Source organism: Euleptes europaea, chromosome 4 (assembly GCF_029931775.1).
Source record: "Euleptes europaea isolate rEulEur1 chromosome 4, rEulEur1.hap1, whole genome shotgun sequence".
In the NCBI taxonomy this organism is placed as follows: domain Eukaryota; kingdom Metazoa; phylum Chordata; class Lepidosauria; order Squamata; family Sphaerodactylidae; genus Euleptes; species Euleptes europaea.
In genome coordinates, this window is record NC_079315.1 from 123,226,391 (window position 1) to 123,243,191 (window position 16,801).

General features: G+C 59.2%; 1 protein-coding gene across 1 annotated transcript in view; it reads left to right on the forward strand.

Annotated features, from left to right (window-relative positions):
* The first annotated feature begins 388 nt into the window (after positions 1 to 388).
* The window catches only part of TESK1 (testis associated actin remodelling kinase 1), a 42,824-nt gene continuing 26,411 nt past the window's right edge, over positions 389 to 16,801 (forward strand). The window contains exon 1 of the mRNA XM_056848451.1: positions 389 to 508. The gene's annotated coding sequence lies outside the window, so the exon portion shown is untranslated. The remainder of the gene's footprint in view (positions 509 to 16,801) is intronic.

A 16,801-nucleotide genomic window follows, 5' to 3' on the forward strand; every position in this document is an offset into this window, starting at 1 on the left:
CGGCCCGCCCCCGCCGGGCCCTGCGCTCCGCCGGCCGCCGAGCCGCCGAGATCCCGAGCCCCGCGACGCGCCCAAGCCGCCGCCGCCGCCCGGCCCGGCCCGGCCAGCCCCCCGCGCGCCGCGCCGCGCCCTGCTGCCTGCCTGCCCGCCCGCCGGCCCGGGCGAGCGAGCGAGGGTGGGTCGGGGGGCCTGGCCGCTGCGCCGTGCCGTGCCGTGCCGCCCCCCCTCGGCGGCCTCTGGCGCCGCTGCCCGCCTGGCTCCCGGGGCGGCGGGCAGGGGCGCCGTGCCCGTGGGCACGCGGCCTGGGTGGGCGCGGGCCATGGAGCGGGAGCCGCTGTGCCGGCGGCCGGGCGTGGGGGGCGAGGCGGGCGAGGGGGTCTGGGCGGGCGGGGGGCGTCCGCGGCCCTCGTCGTACCGGGCGCTGCGCAGCGCCGTCTCCACCCTGGCGCGCATCGACGACTTCTTCTGCGAGAAGATCGGCGCCGGCTTCTTCTCCGAGGTCTTCAAGGTGAGCCCGCCGGCCGGACGGCCGCGCGCGCGCGCTCCCGGGGCGCTGCCAGGCCTCGCCCCTCGCCGCCGCCCGCCTGCGCCTGGGGGGCAGGGGGATCCGCGGCGCCCCGGCCAGCGCCGGGCTCTGTGTGCAGCCAAGGGAGGGCAGGCTGGCTCCTGGGCTGCCGCCCGCCGAGCCCCTGCCGCGCAGCCTGCCGAGGGGTCTGGGGCGGCGTCGGTGCGGGGCAGAGGCGGCAACGGCCGAGGGGTCGCGAGGGCCTCCCGGCCTGTGGCCTGTTTGCCGGGCCGGGGGCCGGGGCCCGCTGCCGGAGAGCCCCGGGGCCCCCGAGGGTGGCAGCCCCGGCCTGCGTGGCCCCAGGTGCGGTGCCGGGGGCCCCGGCCGCTGCCTTCCTTCTGCTCCCCATGGCGGGTTGCAGCGGATGCCCAGCCTCCCCGCACGCTCTGCAGCCAGCCTGGCTTCTTGGGCCGTTGGCCCGGATGCGGCCGTCGGGAGGGCAGCTGGAGGGGAGGGGGCAAGCAGGGCAAGGGAGCGGCCCTTGACTGTTGGCTGCCCTCGAGGTGGGCAGGGCGAGGGTGCTGGGCACAGCTGGGGGAGGCGTCCAGAGGTGGTGGCCCAGTGGTGGGCAGCATGAGCTCAGAAGCCTCCGATGCCCGCCGGAGCGCCTGGTGAGCCCGTGATGCTGCTCCTGTCTGAGGTGCCAGTTTCGGCCCTCTCTGGAGCCCCAGCAGCCCGTCTCTCTTTGGAGAGGGGTCAGTTGTGTCCCCACTTGAATAGCAACGTGAGACCCCTGAGTCCCCAGTCTGGGCTCGGAGGACCACAAGGTCCCGGCAGGCGGAAAAGCAGGGGGGAGCGGCCTTGCGTTCCCCCTGCAGAAGGAACTGCTTTTGAGTTGGTTTGAGCCCTCCTGAGCCTGGAACCCACCTGGCAGATGTAGGCATGGCATAATCCCTCAGTGCCTCGCCCCCAAAAGGGGATAGCAATACCGGCCCACCTCACAGGGTGGTCCTGAGGGTGGAGGCGGTGCTTAAGAAAGACTGGGGAAATGCTGGCCGGGACTTGCAGCATCGCGTCCACCCAGATGGCTGACCAAGCAGGGTTACTTTTCATGGGAGACCCGGTCAGGGCGGCTGGGACCTGACCGGAGAGAAGGGGCTGAGGCACCGCATGGCCCAGAGGGGCGTGGCACCCAGCAGCTCTGCTTCTGGGTGTGCCCTGGCGCCTTTGGGTAATGTGGCAGGTCCTGGAGCTGCCATCCTGCCCCCCTTGCAGTCAAGCAGAGATCCCCCCCCCCCACTGGACCTGATGGAGCTTCTGAAGGATCCGTTACCCTCATTAACAGCCTTTTGATGCAGGCCCCAAAGAGCCGATCTGCGCCCTCTGCGGAAAGCCCCGATCAGATCATCCCACAATCCTGTAAAAAGGGGAGAACTCGGTTGGGGGGCGGGGGTGTTTGGGTGTGCTGCTTCACTAGATGTAATTGACTCCCTTCCCTGGAAGCGAATGGCATTCTGGGGAAAGCCCCGGTTTAACCACCCACACCCACCCCCCGCCGGCCATGACCACTGCAGTTCATGCACTCTTTCTTCCACTCCCCCGTGGAGACACCTGCTTTTGAGTCTTGTAAGGGAGCCTTGGCAGATGTGGTCCCCCCCCCCCCGGAGTCTCTGGTGCCGCCTGCCGTGTGCCCTGTGAGTGACCCCACAAAACTCTTGTGCCCGGAACTGGGATGCCCTTGCAGCGTCCGGCCAGCCCCTGCCTGGTCCTCCCACAAACACAGACTAGAGTTGCCCACCCTGTTCCTTTTGCCCTCCCCCCCGAACTGTGAAGCTGCTGCCCCTTGCAGGTGGGGGTGCCCACCGACCTCCTCAGGCCCCTTGAGTGGCCCTGGCATGGCATTTGGGGGAGGGGCTACCTCCTCCCCCTCTCCCCTGATCTGGAGGGTGGCGTTGAAGGTGTGCTGGTGGCAGGAGCAGTGCATGCTGGGATTGTGCCTTGCCAGCGGCAGGTGGGGAGTTCTTGGCAGGGCTTTGGAAAGGGGCAGACAGTCCAAGCAGCAAAGTCCATGGTGGTGCCTGTCGGTGCCTGGGCAGGAGAGGAAGCTAAAGCTCTCTCCAGCACTCCCTAGCAGGGGCATTAAGGGAGGCTCTGGGCAGGCAAGGTCCACCCGGCTCCGGCAGCTGGGCGTGGGAAGGGCTGGGGGGCAGGGAGCCCAGGGCACAATCCCAGGCAGTGGCTGGCCCAGCGAGGCCAAGGCCCAGCCCTCCATACTGGCTTTTTCGACTGCCTGCCCTCTGGCTGCTGCAGCTTCCGAGTTCTCTGCCAGCCTGCCTGCCATCTTTGCCTTCACTGTGCTGCATCTTGTTGATCTGTTATTAATCAGGCTAACCACAGTCCTGCAGTGTGGACTGACCTCCCCACAACAGAAGGGGAGGGCCGTGTGGTTTCCCCACCTTGCTGTGACCAAGGCCAGCCCGCCCACTCCCCTTGGCCACCCGAAGTGGCTGCAGGGCCCGTTCTTGCAGAGCCCCCCTCTGGGCTTTCCAGAGGCCCCTGAAAAACCACCCCTGCGGTCCGGCTGGCCATGCTCCTTGGAGCCCCTTTGCCTGGCGGGCAGCTGCCTTGCATCCAGGCAGGGTGGGGCCACCGTGGGGGAAACATGTGTGTCCTTTCCAGAGAGTTTGCAATCCAAGACGGAGGGCGGGGGGAGAAGGTCCCCGGCACCAGAGTGGCTCTCTGTCCCCCAGGCTGTGGGGCAACTGGCTGTTTTTTTGCAGCCCTCCATTCTGTAGGATAATAATGCTGCAGTCAGTCGTCTTGCTTGTGGGGCTTCCTGGAGGCACCTGTTTGGCCCCTATGTGAACAGACTGCTGGACTCGATGGGCCTGGGTCTGATCCAGCAGGGCCTGTCTTATGTTCTTATGATGCATACGTATTCTCTCCAGGATCAGAGAGGCATGCCTATTATATGAGGTGCTTTGAAACACAGGCCATCTGTACAGCAATGCTGATTCTATGAATTTAGGCAGATCATGAGAGGGAAGGCACCTTGGCCATCTTCTGGGCATGTAGTAGGGGTCACTGGGTGTGTGGGGTGGGGGAGGTAGTATTGAATTTCCTGCATTGTGCAGGGGGTTGGACTAGATGACCCTGGTGGTCCCTTCCAACTCTTATGATTCTATGACAGGCAGGATAATGCTGCTGCAGTTGTCTTGTTTGTGGGCTTCCTAGACACACCTGGTTGGCCACTGTGTGAACAGACTGCTGGACTCAATGGGCCTGGATCTGATCCAGCAGGGCCTTTCTGATGTTCTTATGATGCGTACGTATTCTCTCCAGGATCAGAGAATTATATATTATATGAGGTACTTTGAAACACAGGCTATCTGTCAGCAATGCTGATTCTATGAACTTAGGCAGATCATGAGAGGGAGGGCACCTTGGCCATCTTCTGGGCATGTAGTAGGGGTCACTGGGTGTGTGGGGTGGGGGAGGTAGTATTGAATTTCCTGCATTGTGCAGGGGGTTGGACTAGATGACCCTGGTGGTCCCTTCCAACTCTATAATTCTGTGACAGGCGGGATAATGCTGCTGCAGTTGTCTTGTTTGTGGCTTCCTAGAGGCACCTAGTTTGTGAGAGATCCCCCTCTCTGAGTTTGCTTCTCCAAATCAGTTGCTCAGACGTTGATACAGAAACAATAGATTTATTGAAGCCTTCAGGAGATGAGACAGGCACAGGTAGCAAGTTGCAAGTGAGGGGCTATACAGGTTTACAGAATATATTGACTCCAGGGCACTGGGGCACTGGGGTTCACACTTATTGTTATGGGAAGTTACAAGCTTGGCATAATACAAAACATCAGACGGATCCCAGGAAGTCTGGTGCGGCTATCACACTTCCAAGGCCGCACCGGCCTGAGGGAGTACTGGCAGGAAGAACAGCGGGGGGGGAAGATACATGGGCCATCAGGCCTGGCGCCTGAGACCAGAAGGTGTGAACTGCTTTTACGAGTTCACTGATAACACCGCAGGTGATGGAAAGCAGAGACACAAAGACAGAGACCCTCACATTCTGCCCCCCTTAAGGCCCCCCTCCGAGAGGACGAGGCTTATCGGGATAAGCGAGGTGGAATTCTCGGACCAAGCGAGGAGCTGCCATGTGGGGTGCGGCCACCCATTCGTCATGAGCGGAGCCAAGGTTTTTCCAGCGAACAAAGTAAAACAGTTTCCCTTTCTTCCATTTGGAATCTAAAACCTTGGATATTTCCAAATGGGTATCCCCTCCTACTACGGTAGGAATCTCATGAGCGGGAGGGGGGTGGAACTGGGGAGCTGCTACATAAGGTTTGAGGAGGCTTATATGGAAGACTGGATGAACTCCCTTGAGAGTCTTAGGGAGACTCAGTTCCACGGTAACCTCGTTGATTACTCTGGTAATGGGGAAAGGTCCTACATAACGGTCGCTCAGTTTTTTGCAGGGGCGAAGAGAGCGGAGGTTTTTGGTGGACAGATAGACTTGCTCCCCCACCTTGAGTTCCCATCCCGGAGACCGGTGTTTGTCTGCTTGTTCCTTGTACTTGCTTTTTGCCCTTTCCAGATTTTTGAGCAACCATGGCCAGGTGGATTTAACCACCTGAATCCACTCCTGAAGATCAGGGGTAGACTGGAGCTCTGGCGAGACGGGGGCAGAACCGAAAGGGCCAAAATCCGTCCCGTATATAACTTGGAAGGGACTAAAGCCGGTAGAGGAATGAGGCGCATTGTTGTACGCATATTCGGCAAATGGCAGCAGGTCGACCCAGTCGTCCTGGTGGAAATTTACATAGCAACGCAAATAACATTCTACTACCGCATTTACTCGTTCCGTTTGACCATCCGTTTGGGGGTGATAGGCGGAAGAAAGGCCCTGTTCCTCCACTCCCATTAACTTTAGGAAAGCCCGCCAGAATTTGGCAACAAACTGGACCCCCCGGTCGGAGAGGACCTTCCTCGGGATCGAGTGTAGCCTGAGGACGTGCGTGATGAACAGTTTAGCTAAGCCCTGGGCTGAAGGAAGACCTGCACATGGAACGAAATGAACCTGTTTGGAAAAGAGGTCTGTGATAACCCAGAGAACCGTTTTCCCCCGACTTGGAGGTAGGTCGGTGATAAAATCCATGGCGATGACTTCCCAGGGACGGGAGGGGTTCTCAAGCGGTTTGAGAAGCCCCGGGGGTTTTCCCATCCGTTTCTTGGCTGTGGCGCAGGTGGGGCAGCTGCGCACATACAACTCTACATCAGATCTCATACCGGGCCACCAGAATTGCCTTCGAACCAGGTGAAGCGTTTTTATGAAACCAAAATGACCCGCTAGCCTGGCCCCATGTACAAGTCCCAATACTTCTTTGCGAAGGGAAGATGGGACATATAGTTTCCCCCCTTGCACCCACCAAGTGTTGGTTCGTTCCAAGCCAGTGGGGAGGAGATGGTGCTCCTCCTCCTGTAAGGAGGCGTCCCGGAGTCGCTGTTGGAATGCTTCCGGGATACCTTTGAGCGTAGGGGGGGTCTCCGGTTGGCGGGCTTGGGATCGGGTGGTGACGGCCAAGCCAGGGACTTCCCCTCGCTGTTCGGGAGTGAACAGGGAGTCGACGGGGCGATCGAAATCGTTGCGATACTGGGGAAGTCGTGACAAAGCATCAGCTAGGGCATTTTCTTTGCCAGGGACATGTTTGAGGGTGAACCGGAATTTTGCAAAAAATTGGGCCCACCGAATTTGTTTGGCATTGAGTTTTCTAGCTCCCTTGAGAGCCTCAAGATTCTTGTGATCTGTGCACACTTCGAACGGCAGCTCGGCCCCCTCTAAGAAGTGTCTCCATATGGTAAGGGCATGTTTGACCGCTGCTGCCTCCTTCTCCCAAATGGCCCAGTTGATTTCGGACTGGGAAAATTTCTTGGAGAAGTAGGCGCATGGCCTCAACCGTCCCCCCTCATCCCTCTGCAATAGGGCCCCGCCCATGGCTACATCCGAGGCATCCACCTGCACCACGAAGGGCTTGGTGCAATCCGGGTGAGCCAAAACGGGTTCGGATGAAAAAAGTAGCTTTAAACGTTCAAAAGCTTGCTGGCACTGGGGAGACCATTGCAGACGGGCTGAGGGGAGTGCGGCGCTAGCCCCCCTGTCCTTGGTACGCAACAGGGCAGTGAGGGGAAGCGCAACTTGGGCAAAGTTGGGAATGAAATTCCGGTAAAAGTTGGCAAACCCCAAAAACTGTTGAAGTTGGCGGCGGGTAGTGGGGGTTTCCCAGTCCCGCACCGCCTGGACCTTGGCGGGGTCCATTTCCAACCCTTGGTGGGAAATCACATACCCCAGAAATGTAATAGAAGGTTGGTGGAATTCACACTTGGACACCTTAGCATACAGTTTGTGCTCCCGCAGCCGCTGGAGCACTTCTCGCACTAGGCGCACATGTTCTTCCATGGTCTCAGAGTAAATAAGAATGTCATCGAGAAATACCACCACCCCCCGAAACAGTAAATCATGCAAAACTTCATTAATTAATTGCATAAAGACACTCGGAGCCCCCGAAAGTCCGAACGGCATGACCAGGTACTCAAACATCCCAAAACAACTGGAAAAGGCCGTTTTGGGTTCGTCTCCTTCTTTGATGCGAATGCGGTGGTAGGCTTCTACCAAGTCCAGTTTGGTGAAGATTCGGCCCTCCTTTAATTGTGCTAGAAGGTCAGGAATAAGAGGGAGGGGGTAAGCATTAGACTGGGTGACTGCGTTCAGTCTGCGAAAGTCAATACACAGTCTTAAATCTCCCGTCTTTTTCTTTACAAAGAAAGCTGGGGCTGAATAAGGAGCCTTGGAGGGGCGTATGAAACCCCTCGCCAGATTGACATCCAGATAGTCTCGCAATACAGTCTTTTCACTAGGGCTCATGGGGTAAACCTTTCCCTTAGACAGTTTGCCTTCCCCTACAATCTCGATGGCACAGTCCGTTTCTCTGTGGGGAGGCAGTTCGTCGCACTCTCTAACATCGAAAACATCAGTAAACTGCGAGTACTCAGAGGGTAATTGAGGAGAGACTGGGGCGGGGGACCCTACTAGTGCGGCGGCTGGAGTTCTGAGTACCCGTTCCTTGTCATGCAACCCACAGGGGTTTTCGGGGAAGGAAAGCACCCGTTTAACCCAATCAATGGAGGGATTGTGTCCCCTTAACCAGTTCATCCCTAACACCACAGGGGTTACAATAGGGGCGATGGTGAAATACAACCGTTCCCAATGTTCCCCCACGGACATAATCACGGCTGCAGTTCTGTGGGTCACAGGGCCCCGTTTAAAGTCACTCCCGTCCATTTGGGAAAAACGGAGGGGTCCCGGAAGCCGCTTGCGCCGGACACCCAACTTCTTGGCAGTTTCCTCATTTATCATGGTGCGGGCACACCCCGAGTCGACCAACGCGGGGACCTCTAACGGGGGACCCCCTTTGGGTAGGGACAGATGAACACGCACAAATACATTGTCCTCTTGGGCGCTTACCATCGGTGGAGCTCCTTGCACAACGATAGGGACGGTCTGCTGCGGAGCCCCCTCTACAGCAGACCGACGGCGTTTTTTGCCGGCTGTTCCCACTCTTCCTCCTCGCTGGAAGAGGGGGACGGGGTGGTGGCTTCCGGGGAGCCGTCCGAATCAAAGACGGTATTTGTAATCCGGGACCCCGATGGGACCGTAGAGTCGGATGCCCCATCCTGGGGGCGCGCGTGGAGAGCGGAGGGTGCGCCGGAGCGCCGGCTCAGTGGTCCACTTCTGCGGCGAGGCTGGCTGTCGGCGGCCGGTTTCGTCGGCTCGGCCTGGGTTTGGCGGGGGGGGGTCGGACGGCCTGAGCGAGAGGGGCATTGCGATGCAAAGTGACCCTTTCCCCCGCAGATCAGGCAGACGCCGGCCTCGAACCGCTTGCGGCGTTCCGCGGCCGAGAGACCCCCGCCACCCCCTTGCCGGAGTTCCCGGCCACGGTCACCTCGGGGCCTGGGGTCTCGCCCAAGCCGTTGCTTGGACAAGTTCAGGAGTTGTTTGCGATTCTCGATGTCAGCAGCATGGCGAACCCAACCTTCCACATCCGGGGGGTTCCCTTGCATGAAGGCCCAATGTTGGAGGTCTGGGTTGAGACCCTCCCTGAAACATTGTACCAAGGTAGTTTCACTCCAGTCCAGAATTCGGCTAGCCAGTGACTGGAACTCACTTGCATACTGCGCCACCGACTTAGTCCCTTGGCGCAGTTGCATCAGGGAGGCTTTAGCCCGCTCACCCAGAGTCGGGTCCTCAAAACGGTTTCGGAGTGCTACCATGAACTCGTCCAGGGTTCGCAGCACCGGCGAGCGGAGTTCATACTGCAACACCATCCAGGCAGCCGCCTCCCCTTGCAGTAAGGAAGCCACGTACTGCACCCGGGACTCCTCAGAAACGAAGGTTCGGCCTTGTTCCCGCATAAAAATGTCTACTTGGACCATAAAAAAGGTCAACTGGTCTCCCGACCCGTCATACGTGACTTTCAGGTCCCGACGGGCCGGGGGGGCAGGGGTTGCGGGCGGAACTACCGGCGCCCCGTCTGGGGGAGCACCGGCTGGAGGTTGCAACTTCAGCGCATCTAGGGTCGTGGCCATCTCACCCATTACGCGTTGCATGATCTCCATCTGCTCCTGCATAGCCCGGCGGTCTTCCTGCCACTGCTTTCGTTCTTCCTCCATGAGGGCCTCTTTGCGGGCCGGGTCCCCTTCGAGTCCCGTGCTGGGGAAGGCCAACCGGCGATCCTTCGCCGCAGTCCGCGAGAGCGACCAGCCCTTGGGAGAGTCCAGCCAATAAGTAAGCCCCCGGGGACGTCCGTCCCGATCTTGGTCGGGTGCGCGACCCTTCGGTTTCTTTGGCTTGGCTCCCTCCTCCTTCGGGTCCGGCTTCTCCGGCTCGTCCGGTTCCTTGGGGGCATCGGGGTTAGGGGTGGTGTCCTCGTCGGCTGACATTCTGTCCAAAGCGGTACAGCTGCAGTCCGAGAGGCAAGGACTTGCAACTTAATGTGAGAGATCCCCCTCTCTGAGTTTGCTTCTCCAAATCAGTTGCTCAGACGTTGATACAGAAACAATAGATTTATTGAAGCCTTCAGGAGATGAGACAGGCACAGGTAGCAAGTTGCAAGTGAGGGGCTATACAGGTTTACAGAATATATTGACTCCAGGGCACTGGGGCACTGGGGTTCACACTTATTGTTATGGGAAGTTACAAGCTTGGCATAATACAAAACATCAGACGGATCCCAGGAAGTCTGGTGCGGCTATCACACTTCCAAGGCCGCACCGGCCTGAGGGAGTACTGGCAGGAAGAACAGCGGGGGGGGAAGATACATGGGCCATCAGGCCTGGCGCCTGAGACCAGAAGGTGTGAACTGCTTTTACGAGTTCACTGATAACACCGCAGGTGATGGAAAGCAGAGACACAAAGACAGAGACCCTCACATAGTTGGCCACTGTGTGTACAGACTGCTGGACTTGACAGGCCTTGGTCTGATCCAGCAGGACTTTTCTTGTGTTCTTATAAGTTTCCTGCTCCCCCTGCAGAGATGGCCAGGCGAGGCTGTCAGCCATCTGTTTGCAAACAGCCCCTCATCTTTTGGGCAGCCCTCCTTGTGCCCCTTTGAGGTCCTGGCTTCAGATATTCTTGTCTTTCTGGCTTTCTGCCTTGGATTTCCATGGTCGGTTCAGGTGTCTGATGCCCTCCTCTGGCAGCACGTTTCAGCTAAGGAGGGCCACGTGCTTAGCTGGACCAAGAAAGATGTGGGCATGCTTTTATGTTTCTGTATTTATATCCCATTTTTCTCCCCAGTTTTAATTCTTTTAGCACACCGTTTCCCCCTCCTCCATTCTCTCACAACAAGAGCTCTGTGAAGTAGGCCGGGCTGAGAGTCTGTGATTGGCCTGAGGTTACCATCGAGTTTCCATGGCAGGAGTGGGGATTTGAACTCGGGTCTCCCAGAGTCTGAGGCCGCTACACCACACTGGCTCTCGACTGCTCTGGGTTTGTGCAGGTGTGCAGGGTTGTGCGCCAGAGGACTGATCACCGGTGGGGGAAGACCGGGGGTTTCTTGTGTGGAGTCCTGCAGTTGCTGGGACTGGTTTTTATCTCCTTCTTGAACTTGAGCCTGGCTGCTGGAGCCAGAGGGATGCCCGGTCCTTCTGTGCCAACTCATCTGGTGGTGTAACTGGAGCAGTACATGGGGTGTGTGAGAGTGTGTGTACATGATCTCTCCAGGATCATTAGGAGCAGGCCTATTATTTTGGGTGCGGTGGAACATGGGCAGGATGGTGCTGCTGCCGTCGTCTTGTTTGTGGGCTTCCTTAGGGGCACCTGGTTGGCCACTGTGTGGACAGACTGCTGGACCTGATGGGCCTGGGTCTGATCCAGCAGGGCTTTTCTTATGTTTTTATATTGGTGCTTGGCGGGGGGTGGGGGGGAGAATTCCTCTCCCTCTTCTCAGTGTCAGTCACTCTGCTTGCTGTGGCTGTTTCTGTTTTACTTGCAGGGCAAACGTTTTCCCCCAATGGACTGGATTTCCCCCGTGAACAAGGGGTTCTCTCCCCCTTGGCCGGCCGAGCCGCTCCGCCCTTCCCTGCCTGCCTGAGCTCCCTCTGCTTGACCAGCCAGCTGGTGTTGCCCGGAAACTCCCTTCCTGCCAGTCTGCTGGGTCTGCTGACCGGCCTCATCCACCCTGTGCCGGCCCCAGAACTACTTTGTGTCTGTGGGGCCAGGCACAGCTTGTGAAGAGTTTTTGGTGGGTGGCGTTTGCTGGCGTTTGGGGCCTCTGAGCTCTGCCTCTGGCGTCAAGAAGGATTTTCTTCTGCAGGAGGGGGCTTGGGCAAAGGAAGCCTCTTTCTGCCAGGCTCCTGCTTTTTCCTCCGTGCAGTCTGCTCTTCCGAGGCTGGACTTGGCCCTGTCTTTCAGCTGGGGGCTGGTCTAGATGGCCTTTGGGGGGATCCTTCCCTGCTTTGGCAACTTGTGCCCCCCCCCCCCCCCGCTGCAGCAGAAACAGCTGGTCAATTTCCAGGGCTGCGTGCCGGAGGAGGGGGTCGGTCTCTGCACCGGAAGAAGGGTGGCTGGGAAGCTTGCTCCCAATGACCTCCCTGGCTGGGGCCACGGAAAGGGATTCTGAGCAGCACGGAGCTCTCTCTGCCCCCCAGCAACAAATGGAAGGACACCTCCATAGGCTGTTCAGGGCGTGGGACTAAAGAGGCCAGAGGGGGCTGCCGGGCGCTGGACAACCACTCTGCTGGTGTCGGCTCGAGGGGCCGAGCCAGCTCTCCAGAGCCCCATGTGGGGCTTCCGGGCCGCCTTCGGCCTGGTGCATTGCAAGCTGAGCAGGCCTGCCTGGTAGCCTGGAGCTGGGGGGGGGGTTGCTGGATGCCTGTGCGGAGTGCGCATGTTTGAGGGTGGAAGGGAGGCCTTGGGGGGGAGACCTGGCTCGGTGCCCGGGGACTGTCTCAGTGCTGTTGCTGTAACTCAGGCTGGAATTTCTTCTACCAAGGGCCCAGATCTCCAGGGTGGGGGGAGAGAATTCCCCAGTCAGGCTGTGGGGTGTTGTTTGGGTGGGGGTGAGGCCAGAAGCCTTTGGCTGGGATGGAAGTGGCCTCCGGGTGATTGAGAAGATGTGCAATGGACCCCCACAGCTCGACTCGCTTAAAATGTGCCTGGATTCTGGGCCGGGTGCCAGGACCCGGGGGGTGGGGTGGGGGGAGCCGGTGGTATTGCAGAGGGAATCGTGGCTGCTGCCCTCCCCCACCTTGCTGTGAGCCAGAACCCCCGGTCCGGACATGGGGGTGGGGGCGCATGCAGATCCCCCGGCACGTGCCCGCTCAGCCTGCTGTGCGAAGTCCTATCCAGATGGGCCGCCTTTCCACGCATGGGTCAGGGGTTCCCTTGTCTGTGCCGGGGGCAGCTTCTTGCCAGGGGGGCTTGTGCCCCTCATGAGGGATCCTATATAGGGTTGCCAGGTCCCCACTGGCCACAGGGAAGGGATTTGTATGCGCTGTGCTGGCTACTGCTGGGACTCCTGCGTCCCCCTCCCCAGGGCCCAGCCTGGCTGCTGCCTTTCGGTTCCAGACACACCCCTCCCCGCCTGTTTTCCTACTTGGAGGGGTTGGGGGGCATTCGGCTCCTGGACCTCCCCAGCCCGGAATGCTTTCCGGAGGGGGATTATGGGGCCAGCTAACCTGGGTTTGCCCCTGCCTCTCGAGTGTGCCGGCTGCTGGTAGGGGGGGGGGTGTCTCTGAAGGCCTGGAACAGCCATGTTCTGTGTGCGCATGTGTGCGCCTCTGTATGGTTGTGAGCAAAAGCTGGGTGTGCTCCCGATCTCAGGTGGAGGGGCCGGGCTCTTTGTGCAAGGGGGTGTGTGGAGTCAGCCCAGCTCTTTCCAGGACAGTGTGAGCGGGCCGAGCAGCACCACCGTAGAGACCAACAAGATCTTTTTGGGGGTGGGGGTGGGGGGTGGTAGGAGCTTTCGAGGGCCAAAGCCCCCTTGGTCAGGTACAAGGAGGAGTCTTCCGGTTTCTGGGGTGTCTCCGCCACCCTCCAGTCCTCCTTCGTCCTGTGTGCCGGGGCTGGTTGAGGCAGGTTTTCCTACTGGGGCAGTGCCAAGGCCCTGGGGCACACCGGGAAGGGGGGGGGAGCTTGTTCCTAGGAGGTTGTAGGAGAGAGATTGGACAGATGGGGTGGAGGGGGGGCTGGGCCAGCCAGACTGAGGAGGATCGGGAGGCTCCTGGCAGTGTGTGTCTGGGGGGGGGGGATGCCGAGCTGCTGCTCCTAAGCCCAACCCTGCTGCTCCCTACCCCTCTGTTTTCCTGAGCATTGATGGTGCTGGGGGGTGGTCTCCTTTGGACATGGGTATTTCTCTCCTGTTTGGCGATGGGGGGGTGAGACTGGGACGCAGGGTGCGAAGAAAGCCCCCAGGTGAGCTCCTCTTGGGGCCAGACTGGGCCCCCCCTGCCCGGCCTGGGCTGCCCCCCTCCCAGGCTGTGTGCAGAGACCAGGCCTGCGCTCCAGGAGCGGCATGAGGCGGGGGCTGTGCCTTTCAGCTATGCCCCCTCCCCATCAGTGGTAGGCTTGAGCTGAGCTCTGTGGCGTCCTAAAGATTAAATCCCGCAGAGGTGTGCTTGGGCTGGGGGTTTCTCAGTCTGCCACCCTCGCCCCCAGCAGGGCTTCTCCTTGAGACCCACCCTCCTTCTCAGGGTGTGGTTCAGGCAGGATCCCATGACCGGATCTTGGGGGGGGGGGTGTCTTATCAGTGATGTGGTCACAACAAACAGGGGCCGAAGCAATTGGAGGTCAGCACCGTGAGTCAGTTCTCATTGTCTCCGCAGGTCTTGAAACACCCCCCCCCGTGCTGCCCTTCTGCCTAGAAGCATGGCCCCCCGCCGCGTGCCTGGCTCTCCCCCTCCTCCTGCATTTTATCCTCAAACAGCCCTGTGAGGTTGGTGAGGCTGAAAAGGAGAGGTTGGCCCAAGGTCTCCCAGCGAGCTTCCATGGCAGAGCAGGAGTGGGAACCCGGGTCTCCGTTTTCCTCGTCTGACGCCTTTAGCTCCTGGACCACTTTGGCCTGGAGGGAAATGTTGAAAAAGCACAAAGAAGCTTTCGAAATGTCTTTCCGGGTTGCTAATTCTTTTTCTTCAGCAGTGTTTTGGTATGTGTAGTCCGGGGCCTTCCTTTTGGTTGTCCTGAGCCTGCCGTCCTGAGGGGCAGGCCGTGGGTCTGCCCATTTAACAGAGGGAAGAATCGAGGCTTCCCTGCTCATCGAGGGCTCGGGGTGGGGGAGGCTGAGCTCCCTGAAAACTTGGATCTGAATCTGCCTCATTTCCACTTTCTGCCTTGAACTCACGTGGGCCGGACGTTATTCTGTGACCACTCAGATGTTTTGAAATCTACCCCCCCCCCCCGCCAGCTGCTGTGAGGCAGAGACCCACAAGGGGACCTTTTGCAATGCAGGCTGCAATCCCACAACTGCTGACAGCCCGGAGCTGCGCAGGACTTCCTCAGAGGGGGAGGGGGGTTGGCAACCAGGGCCCTCTCTCATGGGCGCCCCCTGTGCTGGGGTCAAGGGCTGCCCCAGGGAGGCGATGGCCAAGAGGCTGACCCTGCGGCCTCTGCAGCCGAGCTGCCCTCCGGATGCTGGGGGGTGGGGGGGCTTGCCTCCTTCTCAGCAAGGTCTGTCCCACTTATGCAGATGGGAGGTGGGCTCTCCTGTGCCTTGTTTGGGTTACTTGGGTTTTATTTATTTATTTGTTTGTTTAGATTGAATCCCTCCCCTCCCAGTATAGCAGGGCTCAGGGCGGGTATCAAGTCAAATATACATTTAAAATCAGGAACAGTTAAAGCAGATTAAACTCTATGAAATGATGGTGATAATAATAGAAATGGCACCATGAGCTCCCAGCAGAGACGACTCCTGAGATGACAAGACCACCCACAAAGTAAGTGGGGAGGGGGACCCCTTGGCCTCTGGTGAACTGAGGCTGGCACAGAGTGCCGCTTCCAAGGGGAGGATCCAGAAGCAGAGAGGAGGCTTGAACACATGAAGCTGCCTTATACTGAATCAGACCTTTAGTCCATCAAAGTCAGTATTGTCTCCTCAGACCGGCAGTGGCTCTCCAGGGTGTCAGGCAGAAAAGGGTCTTTCACATCACCTACTTGCTTGGTCCCTTTTAACTGGAGAGGCCACTGGGGATTGAACCTGGGACCTTATGCATGCCCAGCAGAGGCTCTGCCACTGAGCCACAGCCCTCCCTCCATGGTTTGTAGCCCTTGGTTTGTAGCCCTTGCATGGCCCACCTCAGCTGAGGTGGGGCTTTGTGTTCTCTGTAGACTTTTGTCCTTGGTTGTGTTCTTGTGCTTGCAGAGATGTCGTTTGCACGGCCATAAAAGGTTCTCGTAGGCCTTGGCGCTTGGGCAGCATTCCCAGCAAGCAGGAAGGGCTGAGGACGGGGCTCGGCTCGCGGGTGGCCTCCCCGTCACTCCAGCCGTGCGTTTCTTTCCCCCTGCGCTGCTGGGGCCGCTTCTGCTCCTCTGGGAAACCGGCCTGCCCAGGAGGGCGCTGCTGATGGAGAGTTCCCCTCAAAGGACCGTGGGAATTGCAGTTTTTGTGGGAATGCCGAGAATGACTTGTTAGCTCCTTTGCAGGTGGCAGCTATGACAGCTGGACCTCGGTGTGGGCAGGCCTGCTCTTAGGACGCCTCATTCCGCTTGGGTTTGGGGTCATGGCGTTAGCGGTGCTGCAGCCAGTACCTTTCCCGGAGGCCGCTCGCTGGGGCTTTGGGTCTCCCAGTCTCAGCAGGCAGGACCCCGGCCAGCTCCCGGTGAGGGGGGTTCTGCCTGGAGGCCGGGGTTGTTTTGTGGACCAAATGGAGGCACCTCGGAGGAAGGGAAGGGAACATGCAGCAGAGTCTTCTCAGACACATTGCGGGGGGGAAAGGGGCTTGTCTGTCCCTCTCTTCCATAGAAGAACAGGCGAGGCAGAGGTGTGGACACCTGATCCTGTGGTACCTGTCTCCACTGTGGTGTAAGGGCTGAAGCGTTGGAGAGCCAGGCTGCAGCCCCTCCTGTGCATGAAGCTCACTGGATGACTCTAGGCCAGTCGCTCCCCCTTCAGCGTAACCTACCTTGCAGGGTTGTGAAGAGGATAAAATGAGGGGGGGGCAGTGAGCCGCCCTGAGCGCCTTGGAAGAGGGGCAGCTTAGAAGTGGACAGACAGAGAAAGAGTGTTCACATTCACTCAGCTGGTGCTGCTCACGGGGAGCTGCCCAGGCCTCTATGGGGGCCTGACATTCCGCCTCCTGCCCCCGGGTCCCGTTCACTGCTGAGTTGTTTGAAGCACTTGGCGCATTCAGGGGTGATCAGCAAAGGCTGTGGACACCGGTGGTCGCTCGTGGAAACGGTGCAGACCATGCATGTCAAACATATGGCCCGCAGGTCGGATCCGGCCCCTTGAGAGGTCTTACCCAGCCCGCGAGCCAGCCGAGGCAGCCACCCCCCCCCCAGTCCCAACGTGGGCTGGCGAGGCATGGGCCGGCTGGCCAAGTGACATTTACGTCATAGCCGGCCCTCATAACAAATGAGTTTGGCGCCGCTGGTGTGGGACAAGCAGGAGGAGGCCACTGTAGGCTTTGGCGTGAGGTAAAACATGGAAACCTTGAAAAGAAAGGAACAACAACAACAATTTATTGCAGTCATAGATCAGTAAATATCATATTGCATTGCTATGCTACGTGTGTGTGTGTGTG